This window comes from Sus scrofa, chromosome X (genome assembly GCF_054392235.1).
Source record: "Sus scrofa isolate SSC_HxYL_T2T_F1_AM1 chromosome X, Sscrofa_HxYL_maternal_Yorkshire_Landrace_v2.0, whole genome shotgun sequence".
Classification (NCBI taxonomy): domain Eukaryota; kingdom Metazoa; phylum Chordata; class Mammalia; order Artiodactyla; family Suidae; genus Sus; species Sus scrofa.
In genome coordinates this window covers 8,978,420-9,004,250 of record NC_139401.1, presented here as the reverse complement: position 1 = coordinate 9,004,250, position 25,831 = coordinate 8,978,420, and the positions used below count along the sequence as shown (strand labels likewise).

At 46.7% G+C, this 25,831-nt stretch overlaps 1 protein-coding gene across 5 annotated transcripts in view; it reads left to right on the top strand.

Annotated features, from left to right (window-relative positions):
- Positions 1–25,831, top strand: part of LOC110257727 (uncharacterized) — a 375,658-nt gene that overhangs the window by 219,134 nt on the left and 130,693 nt on the right. The window contains exon 1 of one of the 5 annotated variants that reach the window (XR_014835038.1): positions 18,965–19,072. The exons of 3 other annotated variants lie outside the window; for them this stretch is intronic. The gene's annotated coding sequence lies outside the window, so the exon portion shown is untranslated. Of the gene's footprint in view, positions 1–18,964; positions 19,073–25,831 lie in introns of those variants that run through there. One more of the 5 variants, XR_014835039.1, reaches the window with a different exon arrangement.

Here is a 25,831-nt window from a genome sequence, read left to right as displayed (position 1 = left end):
CGGGCTCACAGGATTGAGGACATTGGTGCCTTGCTTGTTGCTGTCCTGAGGTGGCCTCCAATTCCTTTGAAATGAGCTGTGTCACAGGGCAGCTCATCCCACAACAGCTTGCTTCACAGCACTGAGCAAATGAGGAGATCCAGAGAAAGGGCAAGCAAGGTGGAAATCAGTTTGCTGTTTATTTTAGTTTCATTTTTTAAAGTTTTATTGAAGTAGAATTGATTTGTAAGGTTGTGACCATTCCTGCTGGGCGGCAAAGTGATTCCGTGATCCATGTCCACACACCCATGCTCTTTCAGATTCTTTTCCCACATAGATGATCACAGAATCGTGGGTAGGGTTCCCTGTGCTAGACAGCAGGTCCCCATTGGCCAGTCCTTCCATAGACCTCAGTGTGCATGTGCCAGTCCTACACCCCCAGTCCATCCCTCCCTCCCCTCCACCTGTCCCCTCTGGTCACCATAAGTTTGTTTTCAAAGTCTGTGAGTCTGTTTCAGTCACAGCTCTATTGAGGTATAATTTCTATACCGTACAATTGTCACACTCTGACTTCATGCAGTTTAATAGCTTTTAGTGTATTTGCAGATTTGTGTAGCTCACCTCACTCAGTTTTAGAACATTTTCATCTCCCTCCAAAGAAACCCCATACCTTTTCGCCATCACTCCTCACTCCCCAACCTTCCAGCCCTAGGCAAACCCATAATCTACTTGCTGTCACTATAGATGAGGCACAGACTTTTATGGCCCAGTTTCAGAAATGACATTCCATCACTTTTGCTATATTCATTTGCTTAAAAATGAGCCATTAGATCTCCCTATAAGGATGGAGCCATTCTGCGTGGCTCATAAGAGTGTCTTGTGAGCAGGGCAGCTTGAAACCAGCTATGGCAAGACTCTGAAAGGGTTGTGATTCTCTTCCACCTGATCCGGCTTCTTCCCCCGGGTGTGCTCTGGTTGGCCACAGTACCTCAGCCCTTACAGGATCCCCAGAACTGAATTCAGTGGTCTAGAAATCTGGGGTTCAGGGAAGATCACATTTTGATCCTTAGCCTTTTTTTTTTTTGCCTTTTATGGCTGTACCTGCGGCATATGGAAGTGCCAAGACTAGAGGTCGAATCAGAGCTGTCCCTTCTGGCCTACGCTATAGCCATGCAACACCAGATGTGAACCACATCTGCGACCTACACCACAGCTCAGAGCAATGCCAGATCCTTAACCCACTAAGCGGGGCCAGGGATTGAACCCAAGTCCTCACGGACACTAGTCAGATTCGTTACCACTGAGCCACGACAGGAAGTCCCAGATCCTTACTTTTTAAATACAGACATTGAGCGTTAGTGAGGACAGCCTGAGGCTGTTTAGCTCTCCCTGAGATTTTCCAAAACCTCGTTGCATGAGAGTCTGTGAAACTACTGTCCACTCTTTGACATTCCAAATACACACCGACATCCTGAAGACGCATCGTAAAGAAACTTGCTGAATTGCATTGGACTGCGTCTTTTCCACACTTTTGATCGTGAGATCCTTTTTCTCACTCTTTGCCGTGCGTTAACATTGTGGGACATGGGTGCTCTCTGGACAGAGCATTCTCTGGGGGATTAAAAAAAAAAAAAAAAAGAGAGAGAGAGAGAGAGAGATCCCTGTAACTCTCTGTAATTCTCTGGCTCTTGTTCACACGGGGCGTAGAGACGGCCAGAACTGTCGTTAATCTAGAGGCTTCTCTGTTGCACTTTCCAAGTGGGGTTTTGAGCCTCTGTGGGTGTGTTTACTTTGATCTGTTAAATACCATTGAGTTAAAAGATCAGCCATATGTAAGTCGGCATATGATCCTGATGCTCGGTTATGTCAACTGTTGCCCATCCGTGAAGCCTCACAGGTGATGTTGAATCTACCGTCTGTGATTTATGTCATGGGCCCGTGTTTCCACAGTAGGCAACCCACAAAGTAGGCAACCCATGGATGCTTCAGAGTATTACTTTTCATGTTGAGCGGGGGCCAGTGCTGAGCCCTTTGTCCAACTGCCAGATGCCACTCTTCAGATTAACATCTGTCTCCCTTTGGTTGACCTGCTTCTGGGTACAGCAGTTAAGAAAAAAAAAGAACACGTGAACATAGTACATCAGATAACATTTCTTCCTTTTCCCATAAGGAGCGCCTCTGTGAACAGCCGACAGTCAAAGAGGACCACAGTTTCCACATTTATTCCCAAAAGCTGCCGAAGGGATGCGTTAGACTGAAGGGGATGGTGTTGGTGAACCAGTACTAACTCCTAGGAGTGCACACAGCATTTTCTAGGAGCTCACAAAATATGTTTAATGGACTTCCTCTTGCATCTCAGCGGGTTAAGAACCTGGCGTAGGATCCATGAGGATGCGGGTTTGAGCCCTGGCCTCCGTCAGTGGGTGAAGGATCCAGCGTTGCTGCCAGCTGTGGTGTAGGTTGCAAATGTAGCCTGGATCTGGTGTCGCTGTGGCTGTGGTGGAGGCTGGCAGCTGCAGCTCTGATTTGATCCCTAGCCTGGGAACTTTCATGTGCCACAGGTGCAGACCTAAAAAAAAAAAGTCTAATGTATTTTAGATTTTGGAGGAGAATTAATTGACTCACGAATCTTTGGTTTTAAGTCTACTTGCTTTCGGTCTTAAGACTTGGCCAACTCTGGACTTTTAGAGCCTGGCATGTCTCCCATTTTGACAAAGGCTGGTTCTTTGTAGTGGCTGGGGCACACCGTTTCAGTCAAGTCTAAGGGGCCTAGAATATTCACCTGAGTCTGGAATGTGAAACTGAGTGTCAACTGGATTGTTTCTTTTGCTCTCCTTGGCTTTGGTGCCGTCTTAACTATGCTCTACCTTCCTTTCTAGCTGTGGTCGGCGGGATCCTAAGTTGGCCCCTGAGACTGCCGTATCCTGTAACACATGCCCTGTATAGTCCCTTTGGCTGTGGGTGGGCCCTGTGGATTTGCTGCAGGCAATTCCCTTGATTAGGGTGCCTTGCAGCGCGTAGATGGGGTGTCACCCCATGACTATTACATGACTCCATGGGAGCAGACCAGAGAGGGAGACTCCTGCTGCCCCTGGGGAAATAAGCTACCGGGTTCTGAGAGGGTCACCTGGCTAGTGCGTGAGGGCAGACTCTAGGGGTGGACAGCCAGTGAGAAAACAGGGACCTCGGGCCTACGACTGCCAGGAGCTGCAGTCCCTCAAGAGCCACATGCACCTGGGGGTGGGGGGAGGATCTGTGTCCACAGAGCACAGACCACTGACCTCTTGATGAGAAGCCTTGGGGACGTCTGACCACTGGACCCCATGAAACGGTGCCTGCACTCCCAAACCTGAGGCCTCGCTAGTGAATATGTGCTCTTTTAAGACACCACGTGTGTGGTAACTTGTTAACAAAGCAGCAGATAACTCACTTACCGGCTTAAAAACGTTCTCGCAAACACCCAGCTCTTCCTCTCTTCAGCCGTTAGTGTCATTGGCTGTGTCTGCACCAAGCGAGGCGCCTGTTCCTCCTGGTTCTGTGTCCTCTGTGCCCATCCTTAGCAAAGCGATTGGGGTTGACGTGGGTGCACCTTAGAAGCCTTCGCTCCGTGGGCTTTTACCCTTCTCCCTCGGCTCAGTTCCCGCACTCTTCCTTCTGGCTTTTCTTCACAGCCCGTTAAAACTGGGGCTCCCTATCTGGGCAGCCACAGCAGGGATGTGGCCCTCTCTTCACTCGGGTCACTTGCAGCACGACTGTCTGTAAATGTAAATGTAGCGGAGAGCCTCCTTAAGGCTGCTCTGCCCATCTTTCTTCCCTGCATCCACATCTGCGGTGATGCCCCAGAGTTCTCCTGCTTGCTGCATGTGTTGGTAGCTGCAGAAGCTCAGCAAAGGAGCAGAGGGAGCTCGGAAGGGAAGTGGCTGGTGGACTGAATGGAGAGCCATGAGTCATCCCCCCGCCACGCCCACACCCTACACGGGAATCCCGCATGGCCAGGGGAGTGTATCAGGGGGAGCTGGGGGCGTCTTCCAAGGAGGCTCACAAGGGCCGTAGGACCTGCACCTGTCAGGTCCTTGGGGCTGAGGCGCCACACCGACACAGCCACCTCCCACGGAGAGCAGTGTTGTGTTCTTGAAAAATCAAAGATGTGCGTGGCAAAGCTAACGGGGAGCCTAAAATGCAGGGAAAGTGTGGCCTTGGAAAATGTGCACATTCTCTGAAGTTTGGGTCCTGAGGTCTGTGGGCCTCCTCTCGGCTCTGTGTGCCTGTGCTCCGCCCACTACCTCACTGCCACGCTGTGAAGTCTGCCTGTGGCATGTGCAGCTGCTCGCCCGGCTACACAGGGTGGGAAATCAGGCTCCTGCTTGGAAGTACGAGTGCAGTTTCTGTACCCAGGAAGGATTTAAGATTCAAGAGGAAAGCTGTCTTGAAGTAAAGACTGGGAAGCGTCAGTGGGTTGTCAAAACCATGCGGAGATGGTGACGAGGAGGAGACAGTTGCACAGAAGCGAATCTTATCGAGAAGAAACTCCCTCTCACGGGGGCATGAACATCCAGAAATCGGAGTTCCCATTATGGCTCAGTGGATTAAGAACCTGAGTGGTCTCCGTGAGGATGCAGGTTTGATCCCTGGCCTTGCTCAGTGGGTGAAGGATCCGGCATTGCCACAAGCTGCAGTGTAGGTCACAGAGGGGGCTTGGATCTGGTGTTGCTGTGGCCGTGGTCTAGGGCTGTAGCTGCCGTTCTGATTTTACCACGGGCTCAGGAACTTTCATATGCTGCAGGTGCGGCTGTAAACAAACAAACAAACAAAACACCAGAGATCTCCCCACAGGAACACACTGGTATCTACTGAGAAGTCCCCGTGTCTGGCGGGGCACGTGTCCAGACCCTCGTGGAGCTGTTACCTGCTGCTGAAGGAAAAGATGGCTGGCTGGGGAACCTTGCTAAAGGTCTGGGGCTGCCCTTGTAGAGCTGGGACTCAGCGATCTGAATTGGGATTTGACAGGAGACAGGGCAGTACCGTCAGCTGCCTCCTGCAAAGCCCCGCCGGTGAGGCCAAGACCTGGTGCCTGCTGACCCACGCACAGGTGCCGGTCCAAGGAAAAGGTTCGCGTGTTTTCCTCTGTAGCACTGAGTATGTGAACGTCCATTTTTTTGTGGAGCACTGCTAGTAGCCATTGTATTTACTGGATTACTTTTCTCAGAGGAGGGCGGGTTTCTGGCTCTAATGTAATCTCCATGCGGGCTTGTGGTAGGGCTCAGTGGCCAGCTCAGTAGCCCCAGCATCTATCCCAGTTCTCAGCACAATAGCTTTTCCTGAAACGCATTGAATAACTGCAGAGAGGAGACTTGAGTGTGTAGAAAGGATTTTTAAATTTTATTCTCAGTCCTCCCCTCTTCCCTCCTTCCCTGCCCCCCTTCTCCTCTTCCTCTCTGCCTCTCGTCTCCCCTATATCCGTGTAACGCCCGACAGTCCCCTGTAGGATTCGGCCTTCCATGGAAGGCTGTTGGGCAGTGCTGCAGCGGATGTGCCGGAGGCTTCCATGCCCGCAGCAGCTTCCCCATTGCTGCTGAGTCCCACGGGCTGGCTTACCAGATGACATTACCAGCAGGGATCTGCAGTGCATCGCCTGTGACTTTGAATGTCTGCTTGGACCACAAATGGCCTTAGAGCCCGACCTGTGTGTTTTCTATTTGGGTACCGTGGTTGTCAGAAGACAGTGGCGATCTGGTGGGCGGAATGCTAAGATGGTCCTGGAGAGTGCCACCCCTTGGTGCGTATGGACTCTGTCATGTTCCACCTGGGCCGTGGGCAGTGCGTCTGAACGGGATGGGCCATCACCTGCATGAGGAGGTTTCCGATCAGTTGCCTGTGAATCAGTCAAAAGCTGGGTTGTGATGTGGTGGCTCTGCCCATGGGAGTGGCTGACAGCCGGTGGGGTCCTCTGGAAAGAGAGTGTCCACAGAACACCCTCCCCCTTTCTCATGCATGGGCGCCTCGATGTGCGTCCACCTGCATGACCAGGAGAGACAAAGTGGCTGCAGAGGGTGGAGGGCCAGATGCAGAAAGAGCACAGGTCTGTGAAGGCACCTGGGAGCCCATACCCGGCCCTCGGCCACCCACGTCCTGACGTCTTCTTTTGTGAGAAAAATAAACCCTTTCTGATCCAGCCACTGCTTCCTCATCCCTGTACATCCTCCTCCCAACACAGGCCTTGACGCTATGAGATACCTGTGGTTTCTCCTCCTGAGGGAAGAAGGTGGCTTGGTGGTTGTTGATCTCTAGAAGTAATGAATAGCAGCAAAAAATCATCCAATGAGATATTTATCAAGGCAAGAAAGTCAGAATACGGGTTGTTCTCTAAGAAATGTAGTTTTAAGGGAGTCATACTTTATTTCTTAAAAAAAAAAAGCATGACAGTCGAAATTAGTTTTCCTTTCTTAGCTCTGGTATCTGATTTCTTTTTTTTTTTTTTTTTGGCATTGATTTCTTTTTTTAATTTTTTTTAAATTTAAAGTATAGTTGATTTACAATATTGTGTCAATTTCTGCTGTACATCAAAGTTACCCAGTCATACAAATATATTCTTGTTGTCATATTATCTTCCATCATGGTCTATCACAAGAGATTGGATATAGTTCCCTGTGCTGTACAATAGGACCTCATTGCCTATCCACTCCAAATGTAATAGTTTACAAACTCCCAGTCCATCCCACTCCCTTTCCCCTCCCTCTTGGCAACTACAAGTTTGTTCTCTATGCCTGCGGGTCTGTTTTGTAGGTAGATTTATTTGTGCCATATTTTAGATTTCACATATAAGAAATATCACATGTTTTTTGTCTTTCTCTTTCTGACTTACTTCTTAGTATGAGAATCTCTAGTTGCATCTTGGCATTGATTTCCTATGTAAGGAACAATACATCCGACAGCAGTAACATGACACCAAGGTATTTGCTTGGAAGTTTACACATAGTAGTATTGTGTGGCCCAACCGGCATCTAAGCGTAAGTGCAAAGGGATATGTCAAAGCTATGGGTGTTTTAGACCTACTTGTTTTTTTTTTTTTTTTTTTTATTTTCCCACTGTACAGCAAGGGGGTCAGGTTATCCTTACATGTATACATTGCAATTACAGTTTTTCCCCCACCCTTTCTTCTGTTGCAACATGAGTATCTAGACATAGTTCTTTTTTTTTTTTATTCTTTTTTTTTTTTTTTATTTTCCCACTGTACAGCAAGGGGGTCAGGTTATCCTTACATGTATACATTGCAGTTACAGTTTTTTCCCCCACCCTTTCTTCTGTTGCGACATGAGTATCTAGACATAGTTCTCAATGCTATTCAGCAGGATCTCCTTGTAAATCTATTCTAGGTTGTGTCTGATAAGCCCAAGCTCCCGATCCCTCCCACTCCCTCCCCCTCCCATCAGGCAGCCACAAGTCTCTTCTCCAAGTCCATGATTTTCTTTTCTGAGGAGATGTTCATTTGTGCTGGATATTAGATTCCAGTTATAAGTGATATCATATGGTATTTGTCTTTGTCTTTCTGGCTCATTTCACTCAGGATGAGATTCTCTAGTTCTATCCATGTTGCTGCAAATGGCATGATGTCATCCTTTTTTATGGCTGAGTAGTATTCCATTGTGTATATATACCACATCTTCCTAATCCAGTCATCTGTTGATGGACATTTGGATTGTTTCCATGTCCTGGCTATTGTGAATAGTGCTGCAATGAACATGCGGGTGCATGTGTCTCTTTTAAGTAGAGTTTTGTCCGGATAGATGCCCAAGAGTGGGATTGCGGGGTCATATGGAAGTTCTGTGTATAGATTTCTAAGGTATCTCCAAACTGTTCTCCATAGTGGCTGTACCAGTTTACATTCCCACCAACAGTGCAGGAGGGTTCCCTTTTCTCCACAACCCCTCCAGCACTTGTTATTTGTGGATTTATTAATGATGGCCATTCTGACTGGTGTTTGGTGGTATCTCATGGTAGTTTTGATTTGCATTTCTCTTATAATCAGCGATGTTGAGCATTTTTTCATGTGTTTGTTGGTGGTATCTGATTTCTGATCAAACTTCTAGTTATTTGTTGTGCTTGGTTAAGTAGTTATTTGTTGTACTTGATTAAAAATTTGCTTTTATTTATCTGTTTATCTATTTATCTATTTATTTATTTATTTATTTATTTTAGGGCCGCACCCTCGGCATATAGAAGTTCCCCGGACGAGACTTCCGAATTGGAGCTACAGCTGCCGGCCTACACCACAGCCCCAGCAACATCGGATCCTTAACCTGCTGAGCAAGGCCAGGGATTGAACCTGCGTCCTCATGGATACTAATCAGACTCATTTCCACTGAGCCACAACGGGAACTCCATAAGTTGCTTTTCTCGGTAATTTTTATGTACATAACATTAGGATTAATAGTAAATGTGCCACATGTAATGGAATTTTATTCTGTGTAAATGATACCTAATTAGTTACACAGAATAATCACAAATTATCAGAATAATCACAAATTGGTAAATAAAGCTTTCCGTGTTCCTATATTTTGAGACTTACAGTCAATTTGTTTCTCTTATTTTCGATTATGTCAGTGAAAAATAACTACAGTCCTGTGTGGGATGATTTCGTGGTCCACTTTAAGGCTCCCATCTCTTGTAGAAAGAAATCCGTGAGATTAAAAGAGATAACCTGATCAATATTTTAGATCCTTTAGTAGCTGAGAGAGTTCAGAGGAAAGAGCTAGAAATGATGAAATTAATTCAAGGCCTGACATATGATGGACAATCAAAAAGATATAGTCGCCGTGTCTTGGCGGCACTGTACGTCAGCGTGATACAGCAGTCGAATTATGTGAAGGATAACACCCAAGAGAAACAGAAATAAAAAGCAAATGGCACTTTATTTGGTTTTTGATAGGCCTGGGCAAAACACTCATTGATTTCTTTAATAAATATTTACCGAGTGCCTAGTGTGGGAAGGCATTGCCTTCAGCATTGACGATACAAAGAAGACTGACGCAATCCTTGTGCCGAAGGTGTCACCCCCAATCTGGTGCATGAGTCAGAGAAATGAACAGGCAATAAAAACGGGGTGTGTGGGGAGGAATGCAAGAGCCGAAGAATGCAGAGGCCCTGGAAGCTAATCCAGGGAAGCTAATCCGGCCTGGCGGTGTGATGAAAGATGCAGGGGGCACTGATACAGGTTGGGGTCCGAACAGACTGGGAGCAATGAGCTTGAAGGGAGAAGCAAAGGCATGTTGTTGTCAGATCATGTGAAATCACTCAGATGAACCCAGGGACATGGTGCCTTAGGGAAACTGTAAGAAACCCAGGAAGGCTGGAGAAGGGTGCTTGTGGGTAAGTAGCAGGGCATATACCCTGGAGAAAAGCAAAGGGAAGATTGATAAAGGAACTTGCCAGCCATGGAGGTGGGAAATTGCATGATCAGAACATCTGTTCTGGAGAGACCGCTCACCTGAACGTGGGTACCAGGGTACCCAGACTAAAATCTGAGACACTCGGTGGAGGGCAGGATTTGCTTGGGACCAGGCACAGAGTGGCTGGAGATGAATGGATGGGTTAGAGAGATGTTCGCTGAGTCATTGGATGAGGAGTGGGGGACGAAGAGGGCCTTAGCAGCAGACCCAGTGTGGTTGCATGTGTTACATGGGGATGCCATTTAACACCTGTCATTTGTGTTCATTTGACGTGAGCACATCGGTGGTGCAGTTGCCATGTACGGCCCTACGGCTCCACGAGAGATGGGGGCGATGTATATTTGAGAGCCAGCAGCATCTAGCCCGGGTGAGACTGCTTAGGGAAAGTACCCAGAGTGAGAAGAGAGGTTAAAGATGGGGTGCTCCACTTCCCCAGCACTGAGGGATGGGAAAAGGAGGACGAGCACGCACAGGAGACCGAGGAGGAGTGCCGGGGGTGGGGGTAGGGGTGGGGGGAAGCAGAGCGCTCCCTGACCTGATTCATGTCCTGAGCAGAGAGCAGAAGTTAACGAGGAAGAGATCCACTCGGTCAGAAGGAAACTTGCCAGCAACCGTGTTGTCGCAGTGCTAGGGGTGGAAGGTGGTGTGAAGATTGTCAGGTCCAGTGTGAGCTGAATTTGTGCTTTGTTGCAGATTCAAAACGTCAGCGTATCATGTTATCATTCTCTTTGAGGAGTTCCCGTCATGGCGCAGCAGAAGCAAATCTGACTGGGAACCATGAGGTTGCAGGTTTGATCCCCAACCTTGCTCAGTGGGTTAAGGATCCGGCGTTGCCATGAGTTGTGGTGTAGGTTGCAGACGGAGCTCGGATCCCATGTTGCTGTGGCTGTGGTGTAGGCCGGCAGCTGTAGCTCTGATTAGATCCCTAGCCTAGGAACCTCCAATATGCCAAGGGTGCAGCCCTAAAATAAAATAAAATAAAATAGTTCTCTTTGATTGTGGAAAACATTCTTGGGCCAAGTGAGAGGTGGGCATAGGGGGCACCACTGAATGTGTCTTAGGAGTGGTTGGAGGGTTCAAGACACTTTTTTTGGTGTTTGTGTTCCTTAGCGACTTTCTTTCCAGGTACAATCTGCATAGCGTTTACTTTTACCCATTTTAGGGTTGCAGCGTTTTTTGTTTGTTTGTTTGTTTTTCATATATTTGCTGAGCTGTGCAGCCATCACTGCAACTCACTTAAAACATTGCCGTCACCCTAAAACAACCCTTCTTCCTAGTTGACAATCTGCATCCTCCTGCCTCCGCCCTAGGTAACCTCTCAGCCACTTCCGATCCCTTGGATTTGCCAGGGGAATTTCTGGCATTTCCTCTGAGTGGGATCATGCAATATGCAGACTTCCCTGGCTGGCTCCTTTCACTGATTCTAATGTTTTAAAGCTTCACCCACGTGGTAGTAGCGTGTGTCAGTACTTTGTTCCTGTTGCCACTTTCGACCAGGTGGGAACTGTGTGCTTTTGCTCCTTGGAATCCGGAGGAGGATGGAAGTGCACGTCACCCCTCTGGCTGCACCACTGCTCAAATGTCACCCCTGGGTCTCTGGCCAAACGTTTGCCTCTACTTCTGAGGGACCTCCACCTTTGTCTGTCCATCTGCTCATCCCTGTGCTCTTCTTTGGTTTTGGAATCAAGGGCTTGCGTTCCCTCTGATTGGCTGGGGCAGGAAAGCAATGACGAAACACAGGCCTATCTATTTCTTTTGCTATTTATGGAGTATGAGCTGTATGCATATGGGGAAACGGACTCCCATCCTAAATGCTTTATCTTTGCTGAACAGACTTTCTTACACCAGGGAGCCAAAGGCCTGGAAATTTACATACACAGCCCATGTCAGAGCTACCAGGTGTGGGGAGTCGATTTTGAACAGAGTTTCGCCTGCTTCCAAAGCCTTTGCTCATTCTGCTCCTCATGCTCTTCTACTTAAATGTATTCGAAGGACATCACCTTCTAGACGGGGAGATGACACGCACGCAAAGCTCATAGCACAAGCCGCCCTGTATTAGCATTTGCACGGTGCTGTGGAACTCCAGAGAATGGGGAACTCCCCGCTAGTTGGAGAATTCGGGAAGGATTCATGAAGTGGTTGCTATTTCAGCTTAGACCTTGTAGGATGAGTTGGAATATTCGTCTTCAGAGGGAGAACATGTTGGAGTCTAGGAAGATACCCAGCTGTGTGGTTCCATTTACCAAGAAAGGCTCTGTGCAGGAGATAAGGGGATTTTGAGTTAAATTGCGGATATATGGAGTTTGAGAACAGCGCTGCTGCAGAAGAGAGACATAAAGCCAAAGCCCTGTGCTCTGTTTGATATCTATGTGTCTATATCTGTATCTTTTAAAGGAAATTAATGCTCGTGATATGTTCTATAAACCAGTCCTGTGTAGGCCCCTTCCCCTGCCCCTGTGGGTCTCGGTAGCCCCTACCTTTCCTTCTCTCGAGTGGATCGTGCCCCTTCTCTGCTGTGAAAGTCCATTGGTGTCTTTTAGGGTCTTAAACTCATTCAGGCTCTCGAGACCAGCAAGGGACAAGCATTTGTGCCCTGCCCACCGATTGCCTATCAGAATGCACTTGTCTGCATTCTTCATGGTGCAGACTGCGCCGAGGAAATGCAGTGGCCTCCAACCCAGAATGTGAGTTCTGTTGTGAGAACAGATGGTTTTGGTTGTCAGAAAGAAATGCTAGTCTTACGGTCAGAAGACTTGGATGTGAGTCCTGGCTCACCATCCGTCATCTTTAGGAGAACTATATGGGATGGTACTTTTAGTCTTGTTGGGCATGCTCACCAGAGCTAGCTTTGCAGAGCATTTGTTTTTCTGAGCCTTCTTGTGAAACTATTTTTATGCTTTTCCATGTGTTTTGGTAATGTAGGCGTCAAGAACAAATACTTAATTTCTGCATTTTAAAATGATAAGCGTTTAATTCTATCTTTCTTCAAACTCAGTTGAGTGCTCTGATTTTCTGAAGTTTCGCATGCTAAGAAACTTACATTCATGGGACAGTTAGCCTTGGGAGTGTTTACAGAGAACTGATCACAACCATTGCATTCTTGCTTGTTTTCTTATACTAAGGAACCCAGATGGTTGCCTTATGGAAAAATACTGGAAATAGAAGGTGGCACATGATTTAAAACATGTAACAAGGAGTCAGCCACTCTGGCTAACTGCAGGTGGACTGCCGCAGACTCCGCTGCCCGGGCCATCCCGGGGGTATGTTGATGGCAGTGCAAGGAAGTGAGAGCTCAGGGAAGGGACCAAGCCAGCCTGTTCAGCCTCATCCCTGCTTTTAGACTACCTCATTCACCACCAATTTATTAAACTCTTAGGATATAGAATTGAGAAGGAGTAGCCGAGCGGGTGGTGGAAGTTGGTTTGGGCAACGTACAATGGTAGTGTCCAAGCTTTATATGCCCTGCGGGTAAATGAGATACCAAGGTGGATCAGAATTGTGAAGGGCATTGGTATATTTCTGATCTTCCAGTATAATTTATTTAGTTGGTTATTTTTTGTCTTTTTAGGGCCACACCCATGGCATATGGAAGTTCCCAGGCTAGAGGTTGAATTGGAGCTGCAGCTGCCAGCCTACACCACAGCCACAGCAATGCCAGATCTGAGCTGAGTCTGCGACCTACACCACAGCTCGCAGCAACACCAGATCCTTAACTCACTAAGCGAGGCCAGGGATTGAACCCGCATCTTCATGCATACTAGTCAGGTTCGTTACCCCTGAGCCATGATGAGAACTCCCAGTATCATTTAACATTCAACTAGGCTGGTTCAAGTGAAAGCTTTAGTGTTTATAAGAACCCTTTTAGAGAGGAGCAAATGGATTTTTTTTCTTATTTATACATCTTTAATCCTTGCACTGTTGTTATTATAGCCACATGATTTTTTTTCCCAGAGATTTATGTCCTCATTCAGCATTTATTGATCCAGCATCATAGACAGTTCAGATTTCAAGCTTTAAAACTGTGTGACCGAGTTTCACTGTGAGCTTCCCTTTCAGAGTTACTGGTGGGAAAACAGGTCAGGAAGCATGAGCGTTGCTGACCGGGCTAGGAGAGCTGAGGCAGCGTGGAGTGGGGTGCAGCAGTTCTGTCTCCCCTCCTCCTTGCTCGTGCCCCAGCCTGGCTTGGTAGTTCAGGAGAGGCCTGGTGGGTGGGTTGGTGGTAACAGCACTCATAGCTCTTCCAAGTCTTGGCTCTCGCTTCTGTCATTTATCAAGAGCTGATGGGCTGGAACACCTGTGCTTGTGGATGTCTTTCTTAGACCTAAGGGGTTCCACTTGGACTCCAGTAGCCCCATGATTTACCACAGACAAGGTACTCTGCTCCATACCAGCCAGGGCCAGGCAGCCTGGAAGAGGTGGCCGTGTTGCCTGGCAGCTCTGATGGGCTTATAGAGTAGTTGGCATTGGTGAGACAGATGGGACCTCATGCCTGGGAATTTGTGAGGCAAGGAGGAAAGTCAGGCAGAAATGGGGATTTGGAAAAAAAGCAAAGAAAAGCCACACATAGGAACAGTTAGGGTTAATCAATCATAAGCAGGTTTGGTGAAGGAATGATTTTTTTTTTTTATTTTGCTTTTTAGGGCCACTTGTGGAAATTCCCAGGCTAGGGGGTGAATCAGAGCTATAGCTGCCAGCTTACACCACAGCTCATGACAGTGCCAGATCCTTAACCCATTGAGCGAGGCCAGGGATTGAGTCCGCATCCTCATAGATACTAGTCAGATTTGTTACTGCTGAGCCACAACAGGAACTCCAGAAATGATCCCCCCCCCCTTTTTTTTCCCCAGACTTATTTATTTTTATTTTTTTTAATTACTCAATGAATTTATTACATTTATAGTTGTACAATAATCATCATAATCCAATTTTATAGGCTTTCCATCCCACAACCCCAGTGTATTCCCCCACCCCCCAAACTGTCGTCTTTGGAAACCATAAGTTTTTCAAAGTCTGCTGAGTCAGTATCTGTTCTGCAAAGAAGTTCATTGTGTCCTTTGTTCAGATTCCACATGTCAGGGAAAGCATTTGATGTTGGTGTCTCATTGTCTGACTGACTTCACTCAGCATGGTAATTTCTAGGTCCATCCACGTTGTTAAAAATGCTGGTGTTTTGTTCCTTTTTATGGCTGAGTAATATTCCATTGTGTATATGTACCACATCTTATTGATCCACTCCTCTGTCAATGGACATTTAGGTTGTTTCCACGTCCTGGCTATAGCAAATACTGTTGCAATGAGCATCGGAGTACACGTGTCTTTTCGAGTCATGGTTTTGTCTGGATAGATGCCCAGGAGTGGGATTGCTGGATCAAATGGTAGTTCTCTTTTTAGTTTTCTGAGGAATCTCCATACTGTTTTCCACAGTGGTTGCACCAATTTACAATCGCACCAACAGTGTACGGGTTCCTTTTTCTCCACCCCCTCTCCAGCACTTATTGTTCGTAGACTTTTTGATGATGGCCATTCTGGCTTGTGTGAGGTGGTACCTCATAGTGGTTTTGATTTGCATTTCTCTAATCATGAGTGATGTTGCACATCTTTTCATGTGTTTTTTGGCCATCCTTATGTCTTCTTTGGAGAATTGTCTGTTTAGATCTTCTGCCCATTTTTGGATGGGGTTGTTTGTTTTTTTGGTATTGAGCTGCAGGAGGCATTTATAAATTTTGGAGATTAATCCCTTGTCAGTTGATTCATTTGCAAAGACTTTCTCCCATTCTGTGGGTTGTCTTTTCATTTTATTTAGGGTTTCCTTTGCTGTGCAGAAACTTTTAAGTTTAATTAAGTCCCATTTGTTTATTTTTGTTTTTACTGTCATTACTCTAAGAGGTGGATTTGAGAAGATGTTGCTTTCATTTATGTCAGAGAGTGTTTGGCCTATGTTTTCCTCTAAGAGTTTTATAGTGTCTCGTCTTATATCTAGGTCTTTCATCCATTTGGAGTTGATTTTTGTGTATGGTGTTAGGGAGTGTTCTAATTTCATTCTTTTCCATGTGGCTGTCCAGTTTTCCCAGCACCACGTATTGAACAGACTGTCTTTTCTCCATTGTATATTCTTGCCTCCTTTGTCATAGATTAGTTGGCTGTAGGTACATGGGTTTAATTCTGGGCTTTCTATCCTGTTCCACTGATCTGTATTTCTGTCTTTGTGTCAGTACCATACAGTTTTGAAGACTGTTTCTTTGTAGTATAGTCTAAATTACAGATGTGGAACAGAAATGAGACAAAAGATTGAAAACAAATGAAGAGAATCCCAGAGAACTCTGGGACATTAAATGCACCAACATTTGTATCAGGGGTGCCAGAAGGAGAAGAGAGAGAGAAGGGGACAGGAAAAATATTCAAGAGATAATAGCCAAAAACTTCCCTAACATGAAAAAGGAACCACTCACTTGAATCCAGGAAGTGCAATGAGTACCATATAAAATAAACCCAAGGGGGAATATCTTGAGACACAAATTAATCAAACTGACCAAAATTAAAGACAAAGAAAAAATACTGAAAGCAGCTAGGGAAAAGAAACAAATAACATGCAAGGGAACCCCGATAAGGTTATTGGCAGATTTTTCAGCAGAAACTCTGCAGGCCAGAAGGGAGTGGCCTGATATACTTAACATGATGAAAGGAAAAATCCTCCAACCAAGATTAAGTTACCCAGCTAGGCTCTCATTCAGATTTGAAGGAGAAATCAAAACCTTCACAAATAAGCAAAAGCTGAAAGAATTCAGCACCACTAAACCAGCTTTACAACAAATGCTAAAGGAATGATTGTTTTATAGAAAGGCACATTTGCTTCATTGCATTCTTTGGAACCTAGATCCCATTTAGGCAGCCCATTTTGTGTGTGGTTTTTGTTTTGTTTTGTTTTGTTTTGTTTTTGCTTTTTTAGGGCCATAGCCTTGGCATATGGAGGTTCCCAGGCCAGGGTTGGAGCTACAGCTGCCAGCCTACACCACAGCCACAGCAACTCAGGATCTGAGCCTTGTCTGCAATCTACATCACAGCCCATGGCAATGCCAGATCCTTAACCCACTGAGCGAGGCCAGGGGTCATACCCCGCAACCCCATGGCTACCAGTTGGATTCTTTTCCGCTGCACCATAATGGGAACTCCTCTATGGGCAGCTCGTTTTGGCAATGAGAGTATGCAAAGGCAGAATGGGGGACCAGAGTATTAATGAATATATTTGAATCATGCAATTTCTGTCCCGTGATTGGCTTACTTCACTTCACATTGTGTCCTTGAGATTTATCCGTGTGGTCTCACACATGACAGAATTTACTTCTTGTAAAAGGGGGAATGAGATTTCAGTGTGTATATATACCACCCGGGCTCTGTGGATAGTACTGCAATGCACGTGGCAGTGCTAATATCTCTTTGAGATCTGATTTCAATTCGGTTGGGAGAAAAACCCAGTGGTGGGATTGCTGGATTTCATCAACAGGCGTAAAGTTTCAGTTAAGCAGGCTGAGTAAGGTCTAGAGATCTGCTCTATATAGCCTGCCATCTGGTGTAGCTAACAGTACTATATCGAACACTTAAAAATTTAAGAGGGTAGCTCTCAGGTCAAGTGTTCTTATTACAATAAAATAGAATTAAAAAATGGTTTGAGCCTTTGTGCAGGCTGTGCTTTTGAATACTTTGGACTCCTAGGACGTAGGTTTTATTATCTCCATTTAATGGTTAGAGAAGCAGGGCTCAGAGGATGGTGCTTTGCTCAAGGTCACACAGCTGAATCAGTGGCACAGATGAGAGTCAAATCCTGGGCCTTTTTGTCTGCAAAGGCCATGTCTGTAGCCAGGTGGAAATGAACAGAGAGGGACCCTGGAAATGCACAGTCAGGGTGAATAAACTATGGCGCCCTGGAAGAGGCAGTGGGTTAAAATGTTGGTGTCAGGGTGTATTGCCAGCTGAATTTCCAGAAAATTCTGATTTTTGCCCTCATGCTTTTCAAATCAGTGCTGTAAGACTTTGCTGAAAACCATTTTCTTGGCCTCCTTAGCGTTTGCTCGACAATTAACGTTTTTCTCCTGTCAGTATGGGCTGATTGGAGGATGTAGCACCAGGTTTGGGGTATGCAGACACTATTTTTGGTAAGCAGCTTCCTTGTGTCCTTACGCTCTTGATTTTATGCTTTCCTGGCTTGCTCACCGGTATCCTTGCCAGCAGCACGGGGAGCAGCCTGTGTGGCCCGTGAGAAGGTTCTCACCAGAGAAGGTTGTCTTCCGACAAGACTCTAGTCTGTGGGTCCATGTTTCACCTCCAACCTGGAGACATTATTGCCCTGAAACTCCCTGGAAGAGAACAGGGGAGATAGGCCTAGATCTAGAGCGTCAAATTTTAAAAAAAGAAATTAAATTTAAAAAATTTAGAACATAAGCAGTTCCTATTGTGGCTCAGCAGGTTAAGAACCTGACAGAGTGTCCGTGAGGATGTGAGTTCCATCCATGGCCTCACTCACTAGGTTAAGGACCTGGTGTTGCCAAAAGCTGTGGGGTAGGTCAGCAGCTGTGGCTCAGATTCAAACCCTAGCCCAGGAACTTCCATATGCCACACCTGCGGCCCTAAAAAAAAAAAAAAAAAAAAAAAATTTAGAACATAAGAACCAAAAGAATAGATGTAAAGCTGAATCTTGTCTTCCATGCCATCTGATTTTAGGTGTAGGGCTCTCATGTAATTTTCCCACCTAATTACCCAGGTACCATTTATTTATACCTGCCTGTGCTCGAAATTATACAGGCACCAGAAGTCACTGCAAGGATGCCCGCTGGGTGGGTTAACCATCAGCCTTATCCGGGTGCAGGTTCTTTGAGCTGGTACCATAGCTGCTCTGAGTGCATTCTCAGGATGACACGTTCGGTTCTGCTGGACCAGCCCTAACCTGGGCCACGTGGGAGGGCAGGCTCCTCATGTGGGCAGCATCTGTCGCACCTGAGAGCTTTGGCTGCGACTACAGGTTCCTTAGTCCTGGCCCAAAGCCTCTGAATCCGGAGCTGGGGACAGGGCAGGGGGCCTGGTTTGAGAAAACCCACCAGGTGTTGCCAATGTTCCCTGAAGCCCGCTACCAGCCCTGACAGGTCAGACCCCAGGTCGTGTTGTGGGGTCCCCAGCAGCCTTCTGTTAGAGAAGATGTGACACACATCTTCCGTGACACACCCAGGCTCCTCCGCAGGGTGTAACCCTCGATTATGTTGTGGAAATGCAGGCCTGAGCTTTCTCTGAGGACGCTCGGGGACACCAGGGCCCCTGGGAGAAGTGGGTTTCAACAGCTGACTTCTCTCTCTCTCTGGTGCAAGCTCAGATCCTGCTCCATCTACGGTACTGGCCCGACGTGCCCCCACTTTTCTCAAATCGATATTCACCTTCAAACGAATGAACGAACGAGCCACTCCTCGGGGCTCTTAATCAGCGCCAGGTGCTTTCTATCTGTTCCAGCTGATGGATTTTGAGAGGCTCATCCCCTCGGGCCAATTCCTTGCCTTGGCTGCGCTGCACACGGGCTGTAAAACAGCCGCCTTTGTGAATCTTGTCTCTGTGAGTCTTCGTTCAAGTCCCTGAAGCGCTGTGAGCCGCGGTGGAGGCCACTGGTGGTGAGCTTTTTGCGGCAGGATCCTTTGGTCCTCAGGGTCCAGGATCCCTGCCCGCCTCCCCCCCCCCCCCCCGCCGCACCCCCCAGAATGTTCATCACACAGGATGTGGTTTCCGTGGGCAGCCCCCCTGTGTGGCTTTGCACACCTGCTGCTGGTGCTCATTTGCTCTTTCTCCATCTTTTGAGAACCTCATCCACACACAACATGATAAGAATCTTCCACCCAGTCCAAAATGTCAGTCTCAAAAAGTGGGTAATACAGGTCGGTGTCCTCTGGAGAAGCTTAGCCGTGCTGTCTGATGCTTGCAGTGCAAAGATACAGTGCCCTTTTCTAGGGTCAGAAAAGATTTCTTGGAAGCACTGTGCTTCATATATTATTTTTTTTGTCAGTATCTTACATGGTTTAAAAGCAACTTGGATTTTTAAAAAATCTTTATTATCGTCATTATTGTTATTTTTACAGTTGTGAAAAGTTACTTTCCATTTACAGCTGTTTACAAAATACTGGCTCTATTTCTTGTGTTGTACACTGCATTCTTTTTGGTTTTTTTTTTTTTTTTTGTTTTTTGTTTTGTCTTTTTTTTTTTTGCTATTTCTTGGGCCACTCCCGCGGCATATGGACGTTCCCAAGCTAGGGGTTGAATCGGACCTGTAGCCACCGGCCTACGCCAGAGCCACAGCAATGTGGGATTCAAGCCGCGTCTGCAACATACACTGCAGCTCACGGCAGCGCCGGATCGTTAACCCACTGAGCAAGGGCAGGGACCGAACCTGCAACCTCATGGTTCCTAGTCGGATTCGCTAACCACTGCGCCACAACGGGAACTCCATGTACACTGCATTCTTGTAGCCCATCTTACATGCAGTATTATGTAGCTTCCACTCCCCTGCCCCTACACTGCCCTTGCCCCCTCCCCAGTGGTTACTACTAGTTTGTCCTCTGTATTTGTGAATCTACTTCTTTTATATTAAATTCACTAGTATGTTGTACTTTTTATATTCCACATCTAAGCCATATCCTGTAATATTTATCTTTGTCTGACTTGTTTCACTGAGCACAGTGCCCTCCAGGTCCATCTATGTTGCTGCAAATGGCAGCATTTCATTCCTTTTTATGGCTGAATAATATTCCATTGTATATATGTACCACATCTTCCTTATCCATTCATCTGTTGATGGACATTGAGCTTGCTTCCATGTCTTGGCTGTTGTGAAGAATGCTGCAGTGAACATTGGCGTGCATGTGTATTATCAAATTACTGTTTTTTTTTTTTTTTCTGATATATACCTAGGAAGGGAACTGTTGGGTCATATGGTAGTTTGATTTTTAGTTTTTTGAGAAACCTCCATAGTGTTTTCTACAGAGATTGCATCAATTTCCATACCCACCTGCTGTGTTGCGAGGGTTCCCTTTTCTCCACATCCTCACCAGCATTTGTTATTTGCGTTCTTTTTGATGATAGCCATTCCGACGGGTGTGAGGTGATATCTCATTGTGGTTTTTAATTTCCATTTTCTTAATGATTAGTGATGTTGACTATCTTTTAATGAAGCTGCTGGCTATCTGCATTTTCTCTTTGGAAAAATGATGTCTATTATTATTATTTTTACTTTTTACGGCTGCACCAGAGGCATATGGAAGTTCCCAGGCTAGGGGTTGAATTGGAGCCTACACCACAGCCACAGCCACAGCCACACGGGATCTGAGACGTGTCTGCGACCTACACCACAGCTCACGTCAGATCCCCGCCCCACCGAGCGAGACCAGGGATTGAGCCTGTATCTTCATGGATACTAGTTGGAGTCATTTCTGCTACGCCGCCATGGGAACTTCAGTTCTGCTCTTTTTTTTTTTTTTTAATTTTCCCACTGTACAGCAAGGGGATCAAGTTATCCTTACATGTTTACATTACAATTACATTTTTTTCCCAACCCTTTGTTCTGTTGCAACATGAGTATCTAGACAAAGTTCTCAATGCTACTCAGCAGGATCTCCTTGTAAATCTATTCTAAGTTGTGTCTGATAAGCCCAAGCTCCCAATCCCTCCCACTCCCTCCCCCTTCCATCAGGCAGCCACAAGTCTTTTCTCCAAGTCCATGATTTTCTTTTTGTGGAAAGGTTCATTTGTGCCATATATTAGATTGCAGATATAAGTAGTATCATGCGGTATTTGTCTTTCTCTTTCTGACTTGTTTCACTCAGTATGAGATTCTCTAGTTCCATCCATGTTGCTGCAAATGGCATTATGTCATTCTTTTTTATGGCTGAGTAGTATTCCATTGTGTATATATACCACATCTTCCTAATCCAGTCATCTGTTGATGGACATTTGGGTTGTTTCCATGTCCTGGCTATTGTGAGTAGTGCTGCAATGAACGTGCGGGTGCATGTGTCTCTTTTAAGTAGAGTTTTGTCCGGATAGATGCCCAAGAGTGGGATTGTGGGGTCATATGGAAGTTCTATGTTTAGCTTTCTAAGGTATCTCCAAACTGTTCTCCATAGTGGCTGTACCAGTTTACACTCCCACCAACAGTGCAGGAGGGTTTCCTTTTCTCCACAACCCCTCCAGCATTTGTTATTTGTGGATTTATTAATGATGGCCATTCTGACTGGTGTGAGGTGGTATCTCATGGTAGTTTTGATTTGCATTTCTCTTATAGTCAACGATGTTGAGCGTTTTTTCATGTTTTTGCTGGCCATCTGTATATCTTCCTTGGAGAAATGTCTATTCAGGTCTTTTGCCCATTTTTCCATTGATTGATTGGCTTTTTTGTTGTTGGGTTGTATAAGTTGTTTATATATTCTAGAGATTAAGCCCTTGTCGGTTGCGTCATTTGAAACTATTTTCTCCCATTCTGAAAGTTGTCTTTTTCTTTTCTTTTGGGTCTCCTTTGCTGTGCAAAAGCTTTTCAGTTTGATGAGGTCCCACGGGTTTATTTTTGCTCTAATTTCTATTGCTTTGGGAGACTGACCTGAGAAAATATTCATGATGTTGATGTCAGAGAGTATTTTGCCTATGTTTTCTTCTAGGAGTTTTGATGGTGTCCTGTCGTATATTTAAGTCTTTCAGCCATTTGGAGTTTATTTTTGTGCATGGTGTGAGGGTGTGTTCTAGTTTCATTGCTTTGCATGCAGCTGTCCAGGTTTCCCAGCAATGCTTGCTGAATAGACTTTCTTTTTCCCATTTTATGTTCTTGCCTCCCTTGTCAAAGATTAATTGACCATAGGTGTCAGGGTTTATTTCCGGATTCTCTATTCTGTTCCATTGGTCTGTCTGTCTGTTTTGATACCAGTACCGCACTGTTTTGATGACTGTGGCTTTGTAGTATTTCTTGAAGTCTGGGAGAGTGATGCCTCCTGCTTGGTTTTTGTTTCTCAGGATTGCTTTGGCGATTCTGGGTCTTTTGTGGTTCCATATAAATGTTTAGATTGTTTGTTCTAGTTCTGTGAAAAATGTCATGGGTAATTTGATAGGGATTGCATTGAATCTGTAGATTGCTTTGGGTAGTATGGCCATTTTTACAATATTGATTTTTCCAATCCAGGAACATGGAATATCTTTCCATTTCTTTACGTCTTCTTTGATTTCTTTGATTAAAGTTTTATAGTTCTCGGCATATAGGTCCTTTACCTCTTTGGTCAGGTGTATTCCGAGGTATTTGATTTTGTGAGGTTCTGCTCATTTTTTAATCAGGTTTTTTTTTTTTTTTTTTTTAGTTTGATGAGGTTTTTATATATATCAGTAATAATCCCTTACCAGGGAGCATGAACTAAGCGATAACTTATGAAAAGGGCATTCTCAGGGTACAGCGTGATGTGGTTTATATCTGGCTGCACCTGTATAACCAACACCAAGCTCCAGCTCACATCCAGCACCCCGGTCCCCTCCTGGTCCCGCCAGTCTGTCTGTTTGCACCAGTCTGTCTGTCTTCTGATTTCTCTGCTCATCCTCGAGTGTCGCATGTCCTTTATGGGAGTGGAAGTAGGGACTGTGCACTTGTTTCTGTTGGGCTCCTTCCCCTCCCCACAGTGTCACTGATGCCCACATGGTGTGAGTGACAAGGACAGCCGTGATGTCAGTGTCGATGCGGATGCCTGGGTCACTGATAATAATAGTCCTTCGTGACTGGAAAGCACCTGACATTTTTGTCTCACAGAGGGAAGTAGCTAGGAGCAAGCTGGCCCTCCTGGCCTCAGAGGCGAAAGCTGACTGACTATAAAAAGGCCAGTCCCAGGTTTTGTTTGTGGAAATAAATACCCCAAGTGGGAGAATACCCTCGGCTCCCTGCCTCCACGATAGGCTGTTTTCTCTGCTTTGCATTTCCTAGAGTGTCTTGGCGGAAGGGGAATTGACTCCAGGGGAGCAGAGGGTGTGAGGCGCTGGGCAGTCTAGGCGTGTGGACAGGGAGAGACGGGGTGGAGGGAGGGAGCGAGGACATGTCCTGTGGCGACCATGCCAAGATGGGCACGGAGGTGGAGGCAAGGAGAGGCCCTGCTGGCCGCCCCGCCCCCCACACTTCCCTTCAGGACATCTTTGGCTCAGCTTTGGTCCTGGACCACATTCCACAGCAATACAGAAAGGCGGGAGGAAGGCCAGCCTTGCCTTGGGACCTGGGGGTGGTCCAGGGCTTTCCACGGGTTAGTTCCATGCTCTGGGATTCCTGGATGTGGGGACTTTGAATCCAGCTGACTTGATCCTGGGTCGTCTAACCACGCCTTTCTGACCCTGTAGGCTCCCAGCAAGGCGGTTCTGTGTCCAGCTTAGATATCCTGCACCTCCTCCCCCAGCCCGCCTGGCCTGCAGGCTCCACCCCCTCCTTTCAACCCTGCCAACGTCTCCTGTATCATCACCTCCAAAGGTCCTATCTGCCCTGCCAATGCCTCCTGGGTCATCAGGGGGTCCCATCCTCTCTGATCAGGCAGATGCCTGGGTGACTAGGACTCTAAGCGAAGAAGGCTCCGTGTTCTCCGGGCATTCTTTCTTCATATTCTGTCACATCCTTGGGGCCGCCCCAGGCTGGCGTCTGACAAAGGACTTTGTTCAGCAGCCTGGATGACTGTGTTCTCAAAAAAGTACACTGAGGGACCCAAGGAACCCTTTCCTCATGGTTATATGGCAGGTGGTTTCAGCAGGGGATGTGTATGATTTTGTCCCCTCTCCCCAAGGGGTGTTTGACAGTATCAGGAGATACAGCTGGGAGGTGATGGCGGCTACGGGGGCCTCTGGGATCTAGTGGGGGAGGGCCAGGGGTGCTGCCAAACCTTGAATGCGCAGGACAGACGTGACAACAAAGAATCTTTTGGCTCCAGATGCCCATAGTGACAGGTTTGAGGGACCCTGATGTAAACAACTGGGGATACAAGGTCCTGGTGAAACCGAAGGCATGGAAGGGGTGCAGGGAGGGATAAAGGCGAATGGTCCTGTCAGAAGTCAGGAGCTAGATGGGCAGGGGGAGAGGTGTTTGCTGTGTGCACTGAAGACAGGCTGGGCTGGGGAAGTGTAGCCGGGGGGCGGTGGGGGGAACATAGGCAAGTGAAGTGATGTGACATCAAGGTCTAGAATCCTTAGGATGATGCTTGTAGGGCCTTGAGCAAACAGAAGCCATCAGCATCACCTTTCTGCAGGAAGCCAATCTCTATAAGGAAAAAAAAAAAAAACAAACCCAAACAAAACCCAACGAAGGAGAGCCTTGAACTGGGGAAAAGCTGCTGCTCTGTAGGGACATCACCTGTGAGTACTTTGTACGGCCGGCAGTACGGCCGGCAGTGCTGGAGGCTGGGAGCAGGTTCCCTTGCAATTCTCGAGCAACGGTATAAGAGCAAAGGCAAAACTTAGGCCAGATTGTAAACACGGGCATGAGTCTTGGAAGAGAGAACCTTCTCATTTATCAGCCGTGCAGCATTAAAGGGAGCTCAGACGGTACCAGAAGAGAAGCAAGCTGTGTCTTCCCACTGTGTGGTTGCCTGTTGCCTTGCCGCATGCTTCCCGTGGGAGTTACAATTGCGACTTTGCCTCTATATTTTGGTTCAGTCCCAGCTGACTCCTAAGGAAGCTGAAACCTCCTCCTCTGCCTGCAGTAACTAAGACTGTCCTTGAAAGGAGAAGTCAGCATGCATGCTAGGATTCTGCAGCAAGAAGACGGCTTGACATGAGAAGGCAAATCGTGGAGAATTTCTGGATTCTTCATATCATGGTTTGCTTTTATTGGCAAGGGGTAACTTAGAACAAGCAAAGCGCTTTGAAGTATTCTGTTTAGAGAGGAGGAATGAGAAATTGATAGACTTGGAGTTGGAAAGAACTTCAGAGGTTTTCTCCCTGCTCTCCCACCCAGTGGAAGAATTCTCTTCCGTGGTCACCGTTGGCCTCCAGCCGTGGCTCAGTGTCCCGACGCCCCAGCATTCCCGCCTTTCGTGGGTCAGCGCTCTGTTTCGCAGTGGGGGTCATTAAGGATATTTCTTTCCCCCTTGGGGTTTCTCCTCTTTTGCTCCGGGCTTTCTCTCTGAGCCAGAGCAACGAGAGCTCTTCCATTGATGACTCAGTGGGCCGCGGTTTAGAGGGCAACCGGGTGGGACCGAGGATTCTCAATTCGCCGAGACATAAACATGAAACGACTTTTTTTTTCTCTAAGAACAGCAGCTTTGCTATTTGATGCTGCCGTCTCTTGGGGATCTCTTTCATGGTGTCTTATGTAATTTCTCTTATTGAAAGACTCTTACTTGGTTATTAAGATTTAGGGCTGTCCGTCTTGAACTTGAATT